The sequence below is a fragment of the Carlito syrichta genome, unplaced genomic scaffold (genome assembly GCF_000164805.1).
Source record: "Carlito syrichta isolate Samal-C Ts95f unplaced genomic scaffold, Tarsius_syrichta-2.0.1 Scaffold317539, whole genome shotgun sequence".
NCBI classification, from domain to species: Eukaryota; Metazoa; Chordata; class Mammalia; order Primates; family Tarsiidae; genus Carlito; species Carlito syrichta.
The window spans coordinates 105,490-113,653 of NW_007261635.1; positions in this window are offsets into that span (position 1 = coordinate 105,490).

Below are 8,164 nucleotides of genomic sequence, written 5' to 3' on the forward strand. Positions count from 1 at the left end.
GGCATGCTCACAACCACCGCAGCCTTGACTTGCTGGGCTCAGGTGATCCTTCCCCCTCAGCCTTCCAAGTAGCTGGAACTACAGGTGCACATCATCACACCTGGCTAATTTTTTGATTTACTGTAGAGATGAGGTCTCACCAAGTTGCCCAGGCTGGTCTAGAACCCATGGGTTCAGGTAATCCTCTTGCCTCCGCCTCCCAAAGTGCTGGGATTACAGGCTTGAGCTACCATGCCCAGTCATATTTTTTCTAGAAACTTAATACGTTTAGTGTCCCAGAAATTCTGACAAAAAGCATAACAAAATTAAAATACTGGTTAATATTAGTAAGTATAATACTGCTTTGAACTTATAATACTGTTATATAAAGCATATAAAGTCACAAAAATATATATTTAATGTATCCAAATATTGGAATGTATTTTCATGTCTGTATAGTTATGTTTTTAATCAATAGAAATGAAATTCCTTAGAAAATTTGAAGTTAAACTATTTTGTGTTATGAAAGACAGTGACCCAGATCCTTCGGCTGATTTTAGACTTAGAACTGCTGAACTTTACTCACAAATTTATATGCAGTTAACCCTTGAATGATACAGGTTTGTACTTTGTGGGACCAGCGATAAGCTGATCTTTTTTTTTTTTTTTTTGAGTTGGAGTCTCACTCTGTCACCCAGACTGGAGTGCAGTGGCCGCTCCCGGCCACCGCAGCCTCGACCAGATGGGCTCCGGCGATCCTTCCGCCTCAGCCTTCCAAGTAGCTGGAACTACAGGCATGCGCTGCCACGCCCGGCTGATTTTTTGATTTATTGTAGAGATGAGGTCTCGCTGCCCAGGCGGGTCTCGAACCCGCGGGCTCAGGCAATCTACTCACCTCAGCCTCCCAAAGGCACGGGATGACAGGCGGAGCTACCGAACCCGGCCTGATCTTTTTTTCAACGAAAGTTGCACCAGGTGTGCCTGCCTCTCCTGCACCCACCTCCTCTGCCTCTGCCACTCCCGAGATGGCAAGACCAACCCTGCTCCTCCTTTCCTCCTCAGCCTACTCAAGGTGAAGATGAGCATTATGAAAATCCACTTCCATTTGGTAAATAGTAAATATATCTTCTCTTGTGATTTTCTTTTCTTTTCTTTTTTGAGTCAGAGTCTTCCTCTGTCACCCAGGCTGGAGTGCAGTGGCACGCTCAACGGCCACCACAGCCTCATGGGCTCAGGCGATCCTTCTGCCTCAGCCTTCCAAGTAGCTGGAACTACAAGCACGCACCACCACATCTAGCTAATTTTTTTATTTAGCGTAGAGACGAGGTCTCACCATGTTACCCAGGCTGGGTCTTGCACCCGTGGGCTCAGGCAATTCTCTTGTCTTTGCCTCCCAAAGTGCTGGGATGACAGGCGTGAGCCTTCACACCCGGCTTCCTTGTAATTTTCTTAATGCCATTTTCTTTTCTCTAGCTGACTTTATGGTAAGAATACAGTGTATAATAGATACAACTCACCAAATATTTGTTAAGCAATAGTTTACATGATCAGTAAGACTTCTAGTCAACTATAGGCTATTAGTAACTAAGTTTTTGGGAAGTTAAAAATTATACTCAGATTTTCTACTTCACAGGAGGTCCGTGCCCATTTTTTTGAGTTGAGTTCTCACTCTGTTGCCCAGACTAAAGTGCAATGGCAAAATCACAGTTCCCCACAACCTTGGCATCCTGCGCTCAGCTTATCCTCCTGCCTCAACCTCCTGAGTAGCTATGACAATGGGTATGCTCACCACACCCGGCTAATGTTTTTTGACTAATTCTACAGACAAGGTCTCACCAACTTGCCCAGGCTGCTCTTGAACCTCTGGACCCAGGCAGTCCTCTCACCTTGGCCTCCCAAAGTCCTGGGATTACAGGCTAGAGTCACTGCACCTGGCAACATACTTTCATATTCATTCATACATTAAACTTAAAATTCTGAAAAACCTCCCTGCGATACATACATAGGAAGAGTGGATAAAGGGATAAATGTTATCCAGCACCTTGATAGGGGTAATGACTTGTCAGGCACTATCCCAAGTGTTTTATGTCTATTAACTAAGGAATTATCACCATCATCCCTCCCATTTTACACAGAAGAAATCTTTTTTCAAGTTGCACTTACAAGAAAGTGAGGAAACTCCACCAGGGCCAAAAACAAGCAATAACCAGACTGATGACCATGCTCTTAAGGCATGGACTGCCTGTGGGGCAGGAATTCATCCCATAAATTAGCCCAAAGGCCCGCATATAAAGTATTCAGGACTACAACCTTAAAAGAAGATGGTCAAATCCATCCCTAGCTCAAGGGACCTAGTGAGGAAATGTGTTGTAAGGCTTCTTTTATTATTTTTATTATTATTATTATTATTTATAGAGATGAAGTCTTTCTATGTTACCCAGGCTGGTCTTGAATTCCAGGGCTCAAGCAATCCTCCCAAAATGCTGGGGTTCTGAGCATGAGCAACAGTGCCCAGTTTGTAAGCCTTCTATGACAAACTGCTATACAAACAAGAATCTCAATAAAATGAAAGTGCACGCTTTATCTTAAAAATCAAGTGTTTTTTGTTCTCAAGAGTGGGAGTCATAAGCCGGGCTCAGTGACTCAGCCTGTAATCCTGTGCTTTGGGAGGCTGAGGTGAGTGGATTGCCTGAGTCCGTGGGTTCAAGGCCCACCCGGGCAACTTGGTGAGACCTCATCTCTACAATAAATCAAAAAATTAGCCAGGCGTGGTAGTACATGCCCGTAGTTGTGGCTACTTGGCAGGCTGAGACGGAAGGATCACCTGAGCCTGGCAGGTCGAGGCTGCGGTGGCTGGGAGCGGCCACTGCACTCCAGTCTGGGCGACAGAGTGACACTCCGACTCAAAAAAAAAAGAGTGGGAGTCTCACTCTGTCACCCAGGCTGGAGTGCAGTGGTTCGCCAAACAAGCCACCGCAGCCTTGACCTGCCAGACTCAGGTGATCCTTCCGTCTCAGCCTGCCAAGTAGCTGGAACTACAGACGTCTGCCACCACACCCAACTAATTTTTTGGTTTATTGTAGAGAGGTCTTGCCAAGTTGGCGAGGCTGAACTCAAACCCATGACCTTAGGCAATCTTCTCGCCTCCGCCTCCCAAACTGCTGAGATTCCAGACAAGAGTCACCACACCCAGCCACCATTTTTATTTTTAAATGGTACACAGTATTTTTTGTTTGTTTGTTTATTTTTGAGTCAGACTCACTTTATTGCCCAGGCTGGAGTGCAGGGGCACTCTGACGACCACCGCAGCCTCGACCTGCTGGGCTCAGGCGATCCTTCCACTTCAGCCTTCTAAGTAGCTGGAACTACTGGAGCGCACCACCATGCCCGGCTAATTTTTTAAATTTATTTTAGAGACGAGGTCTCACCAAGTTGCCCAGGCTGGTCTCGAACCCAGGGGCTCAGGCAATCCTCTCACCTCCACCTTTTAAAGTGCTGGGATGACAGGCGCGAGCCACCCCACCCAGCAGTGCACAGCATTTAAAAAATGAGATTTGTAGGCTGGATGTGGTGGTTCATACCTGTAATCCTACACTTTGGGAGACCAAGAGGCAACATAGCAAGACCTCACCTCTACAAAAAAAATTTTTTTTTTAATTAGCCAGGCATGGTGGTGCACACTTATAGTCCCAGCTACTTGGCAGGCTGAGGCAGAAGTATTACCTGAGCCCAAGAGGTTGAGGCTGTGGTGAGCCTTAATCAAGCCACTGCCCTGCAGCCTGGGCAGCAGAGTGAGGCCCCACCAAAAATAAAAGAAAAAAGAAACATGTATATTATGTATAATACACACACACACACGTATGCATGTGTGTATGTATGTATATGCATATGTGTGTGTGTTTATACATACAGTGTATATGTGTATATATAACGTATAAACTATAGCCTGTTTTGGAGTAATACTAATTGCTTTGTGCCATACCATATGGTACAGTAATGGCCATCGTAGCTTAAATGTAGAAAGGGAGGGCAATCAGCAATTTTACCTTTTCACATGGTAAATGGAAAAGTAATTTCCACAGCTTCAGAACATGCAGCTTTACTAAGCCCTCCTTCCAGTCCCCGCCTAGAGTAACACAGTGACGTCTTTCTTGTTTGGGATCTGTACTGCAGTGCTGCCTTGTGGGTGACGTGGTCTGATAATCAAGGAAAAGATGGTTTCCGGTGCCTATTATGTGTTGGTACCGTGGGAGACCAAAAGGACCAATAAGGCAGCATTTCTGCCTCTCATCGTGCAGAATATATTTGGGGAGAACAGCAAGGATGCCAGGGTAACTAACAAAAGAGGGCAGTCAATCTCACAGTATTTTGGAGAAGGTCTAGCAGGATCACGGACTGAAGTGCTCAGTGAAGACTTGCATATAAATTTTTAAAAGCAGCTCACAAAGACCACAAGTGTAATTAGCCTTATTCATCATGATGAGGTATTTGATCAAAGCTCTTATGGAAGTAAGTCTTGTGTCCAGAAAATGATTTTAAATGTTATGCCAGTCTTCTTACAATGCCATTTTTAAAAATAGGTAAGTACTCAGATTATTTTTAAGGTTTCTTTAGAAATCATTACAGTAACACTGTTATTCAACTTCCCTGTAAGAACAGCCTGTAATCACTGACATTTCCAGACTTTGGTAAGGATTTAAGATGCTAAATGTGAACATATTTACTGACTTGATGTAAATAAAGAATGGCTTCAAATGTCCAAGCAACATGCATCCATGTCTCATAAACACAACGTTTATCCTTCTTTCTGCTTAAACCAGTGGGCTTTTTTCTCCATTTTTCTCATCTGAAAGCTCAACTTTTGATATTTTGTTGCTCACGTTTATATTGGCAAGTACTAAGACCTCCTGTGAGTTAATTCTGTTGGCAACACAAGAAAACAAAGCAAATGCAAATGTTTATAAAATGTATTGGAAAAAATGATTGATATTTGTTGTATAATTATGAAAATAAAATATAGTGTCAGAGCCATTCTGGTAGAGAGACCTGTGACCACAGGTAAACAATTTAAGCATCTTTCTGCCACTTTTGTAGGAAAGAAAATGTATCCACTTCCCTAATGTTGAGAAGCTAAACATTCTAATATTGACTTGGAATTTATAGGCTACAATGTACATTAGCTCCATAAAAAAATTATAAAAGGTAGGAGGATTCCTGGAGGCCAAGAGTTTGATACCAACCTAGGCAACATAGTAAGACCTTGTCTCAACCAAAAAAAAAAAAAAAAAAAAATTAGTCTGGGGGCAGTGGCACACACCTATAGTCCCAGCTATCCAGCTATTCAGGAAACTGAGGCAGGATCGCTTGAACCCAAGAAGCCTGAAACCAACCCAACTTTCCCATAGAACTAATGCTTATAGTTTAAAAAAAATTGAAATTGACCCTCCCAGGTGTGAAACTTATATTTGTCTTATCTGAGTTCCTTTATCAGGAAACCTACCCTCAGATCAAGGAATTGAAACTGATCAGATCGCTGCATCCAGACAAAAAGATGCCAGACTGCTCCCTAATATGTGTTTATCAACTTCTCTTCCTTATCCCTCCTTAATTCCTATTTTCTACATTCCAGCCCGACTATATAAGCCCTTGACTTCAGTGGGATGGAAAGACAGATATGAGACTAAATCTCCTGTTCTCATTGGCTGATATCACCCAAATAAAGAGTCTTCTTCCTTGGCAATACTCATTGTCTCAGTAATTGGCTTCCTGTACAGCAAGCAACAGGACCTAGACTGAGCCCTTAACATTTCCATAACAAGTTGAGGCTGCCATGAGCCAAGATGGTGCCACTGCACTCCAGCCTGGACAACAGAGAGAGAGATCTTGTCTCAAAAAAAATAATCATCATCATTTGAATATTTTCTTAGGTCATTTTAAGATAGAAAAATGGGCCAACTTACTGGTAATATACAATAACATATATGTTGGTACATATATAAACTATATATATATTTTTTGAGTTGGAGTCTCCCGTTGTCGCCCAGACTGGAGTGCAGTGGCACACTCTTGGCCACTGCAGCCTCAACCTGCTAGGCTCAGGCGATCCTTCCACCTCAACTTTCTAAGTAGTGAGAAATAAAGATATGCGCTGCCACACCTGGCTGAGTTTTTGATTTATTGTAGAGATGAGGTCTTGCCAAGTTGCCCAGGTTGGTCTCAAACCCCTAGACTCAGGCAATCCTCTCACCTCCACCTCCCAATTCTTTCTATGGAATGACAACAAATTTAGACAACTGTTAGAAAATTGCCAGTCAGCCAGGCTGGGTGGCTCAGCCTGTAATCCCAGCACTTTGGGAGCCAGAGGTCAGAGGATTGCCTGAGTCCACGGGTTCAAGACCTACCCAGCAACTTGGCGAGATCTTATCTCTACAATAAATCAAAAATTATCTGGGTGTGGTAGCACGTACCTGTAGTTCTGCTACTTGGAATGCTGAGGCAGAAGGATTGCCTGAGCTCAGCAGGTCAAGGCTGCGGTGGCCGGGAGCGTGCCACTGCCCTCCAACCTGGGTGACAGAGTGAGACACTGACTCAAAAAAAAAAAGAAAAGAAAATCATCAGTCTATAAACATTGCAGTAACAACTGATTCAGAGTAACCGTTGTACTAAATCAATGTGTGGAAGTTTGTGGTCTTAAAGTATCTCCCCACAAATTTTTTATTAATTACACAGAAGAAAGATGATATCTTTAAAGTGGATAAACCTGGCAGGCACCACCTTCATGAACTCAGTGATCAAAGTTTATGAATTACCCAGAATAGGGCAAACAAACTGTTGTCATGGGCCTCTAATATGATATAACAAGGATGAACCCTCAACAAAGAACTGCAAAAATGTACATCTGAGGCTAATCCCTAGGAAGTGTAGGATTACTCTCTGGAGCAGGAAAAAAGTGCTGCAAAGGACATTTTGAGGACAACTGGTAAAATACGAAGATGGACTAAAATGTATTATAGTTTTTTGTTTTGTTTTTGAGTCAGAGTCTCACTCTCTTATCACCCAGGCTGGAGTGCAGTGGCACGCTCACAGCCACTGCAGCCTCAACCTGCTGGATTCAGTGATCCCCCCAGCTCAGCCTTCTAAGTAGCTGGGACTACAGGCGTGCGCCACCACAGCTGGCTAATTTGTTTTTATTATAGAGACCAGGTCTCCCCATGTTGCCCAGGCTGGTCTTGAACTCCTGAGTTCAGACAATCCTCTCACCTCGGCCTCCCCAAGTGTTGGGATTATAGGCATGAGCCACAGCACCTGGTGGTAGTATTTTGACAATTACATTAGTGTTATGTTTTTTTGGTTTTTGGGGGGCTTTTTGAGTTGGAGTCTCACTCTGTCACCCAGACTGGAGTGTCGTAGCCGCTCACGGCCACTGCAGCCTCGACCTGCCGGGCTCTGGCTATCCTTCCACCTCAGCCTTCCGAGTAGCTGGAATTACAGGCATGCACTACCACGCCTGGCTGATTTTTTTATTTATCGTAGACATGAGGTCTCGCTGCCCAGGCAGGTCTCGAACCCGCGGGCTCAGGCAATCCACTCACCTCAGCCTCCCAAAAGCGCGGGATTACAGGCTGAGCCACCGAGCCTGGCTACATTAGTGTTATGTAAAAGAGGGTTACCTGTTCTTAGGAATATGGGTCATGATGTCTGTGACATACTATCAGATGACTCAGAACTTAAACTTTTTCCTTAAATTAATTTTCCTCTAGATTTGAAAAAAGAATTCCAAACTAAAAAAAGAAACCTCTCTCATAAAAAGGTGTAGGACAGTCCAAAAGAGAAAGTCAAGTAGACATTCCCCAAATTGGGCAGGGCATTTTATTTTATTTTATTTTTTATTTTTTGAGTTGGAGTCTCACTCTGTTGCACAGGCTGGAGTGCAGTGGTATGCTCACGGCCACTGCAGCCTCGACCTGCTGGGTTTAGGCAATCCTTCCACCTCATCCTTCCAAGTAGCTTGAACTGCAGGCACACGCTACCATACCCAGCTTATTTTTTGATTTATTGTACAGACGAGGTCTCACCAAGTTACCCATGCTGGTCTTGAACCCCTAGGCTCAGGCAATCCTCTTGCCTTGGCCTTCCAAAGTGCTGGGATTACAGGCTGAGTCATCATGCCCTGCCTGGTCAGGGC